Source organism: Macaca mulatta, chromosome 1, assembly GCF_049350105.2.
Source record: "Macaca mulatta isolate MMU2019108-1 chromosome 1, T2T-MMU8v2.0, whole genome shotgun sequence".
NCBI classification, from domain to species: domain Eukaryota; kingdom Metazoa; phylum Chordata; class Mammalia; order Primates; family Cercopithecidae; genus Macaca; species Macaca mulatta.
Window position 1 is genome coordinate 188,016,176 of NC_133406.1, and position 2,220 is coordinate 188,018,395.

Sequence of the window (2,220 nt, forward strand, 5' to 3'; positions counted from 1 at the left end):
GGCCTGGGCGCGGGCGCCTCACCTGCACCCAGCCGGCGCCGGGAGTCTTGGGGCATTCGGGGCTGGGGCAGACAGACAAGACACCAGCCGGCGACCACACGGCGGGGTCAGTGAGGAGAATGAACACAACCTCACCCAACTTCCGCAACAACCCAGGGGCCCGGGGGATGTTCGCAGCCGTGTTATAGGTGAGAGCTGAGGGCCAGAGAGAAGCTTAGGAGTCCCTAAGCCCATGAGATTTTAACCAGGGGCGGCCTAGTAGGAAGTCCTTGCGCTTTCTGCGGCTTTCATGGTGCCTCTTTTCCAGCGGGCTTTTAGATGTCCTCGTCTTCTGGAGTCCCCGCTAGTCTCTTTCGCTGAGAGCTAGCTCGTGCACGGACAATGTCCACACTCTTCTGTTCATACTGCCTGCCACTGGCCTGGGACAAGGGGCCGAATATGGGTGTGGACGGGCCCAGATGGTAACCTCCTTCCCCACCCTGACCAGCAAAGCCGGCAGACCTGTCCATTTTGAAAAATTACTTCCAGAGAACAAGGGCAGTATTTTCACTGGCATCAGAGAACCATAGACTGAAGGGGCTCTCAGTGCCTTGGCTTCCCCCGTGTACCCTGTTGCCTTATGCCACGTGGAAGGGCTTCATACAGCACCTGCAGTGCCTTAGCTCTACAAAATTCACAGCAGTGGGTAGGGTAGGAAATAGTTAACTGTGTTGCCTTGGGCACCCCCGATTCCTTCGCGCTTGCTTTGGACGTGTGGGGAACGGGCCATGGGTATCAGGAAATCTGGGCTCCAGCCCAGCTCTACCCCTTCCCTGCTGTTTCTCTCTGAGCTTCGGATTCCTTGTCCTCACCCAGGCCAGCATCTGACCTGGGCCCTAGGGCCCCTGAGAGGGATCAGATCTGGGTCTGCTGTTGAGAAACACAGTCTGATGGAGGAGTCAGACTGACGGACTATCACAGCACAGGGCGGTAAAAAGGGAGATGCAAGGACCTGAACACAGAGGGGCACCGTCTGAGGAAGCAGGGGAGGGCTTTGAGGGAGGTAATGTCCTCAAGAGTCACTGTAAAGTCAAATATGAAGGCTGGAGGGAACTGTTATTATCCTCCAGAACATTCCTCCCCTGAGCTGTGGGTCTGTACAGACTGGGAGCTGGAGAGCCTACACTAATGAGGGTGCACTTCAGCCTCTTTATTTATCAGATGGAGAGTACAGGGGAGGAATGCTCTGGGAGGGAGTGGCTTCCTGGAGGCCTGGAGATCAGCTGGGAGGAAGAAAGCACTCTGCCCTGGCTTTTGGCAAAACTAGGAAGCCTCCAACAATTTCCAAAACCCTCTCCCAGCCAAGAAGTAATTTGTTCCTCCCAACAGTCCTCTGGGGTGAGCCAAGCAGGGGTGAATGTGCCTGAAATAACAAGTCCAGTGCCACACAGCGATCAATGGCCCAGGCAGGGCTGATACCCATGTCTGTCTCACATGTACCCCTTGGCAGTCTGATGAAACCTGTGAACCCCTATTCAGAATAATGTTTTTTTTGTTTTGTTTTGTTTTTTGTTTTTTGTTTTGAGATGGAGTCTCATTTTGTCACCCAGGCTGGAGTGCAGTGGCACAATCTCGGCTCACTGCAACCTCCGCCTCCAGTGTTCAAGTGATTCTCCTGCCTCAGCCTCCCAAGCAGCTAGGATTACAGGCACGCGTCACCACGCCTGGCTAATTTTTGTATTTTCAGTAGAAACAGGGTTTCACCATGTTGCCCAGGCTGGTCTCAAACGCCTGACCTCAAGTGATCTGCCCACCTCAGCCTCCCAAAGTGCTGGGATTACAGGTGTGAGACACCACACCAGGCCACAAATAATGCTTTTGACTAGAAAAAAAAAATTATTTAGGGTTACAAGGGATACCAATTATATTGAATCATGATTTAGTCCTAGTTTTTAAAAAGTGTCAGTAAGATCTAGAGATGAGTCTATTAATTACTATACTTTTGAAGTGGTGAATGAAAATAACTAGTATTTCAATATGTCTCTGCTGTAATACAATATGAAAATATCTGTGATTTCTATTGGTGACAAAGTCACAAGTACTACTAATACTATCGTGGGTTTTCTTGCCAATATGCATGATGAAAGAAAATACTGAATTTCAGTTGGAGGTAATGCATACCAAGGATGTGATTTTTCCCATGTAAATTATGAACCTTCCGCACTCTATTCAGAGGCTCCT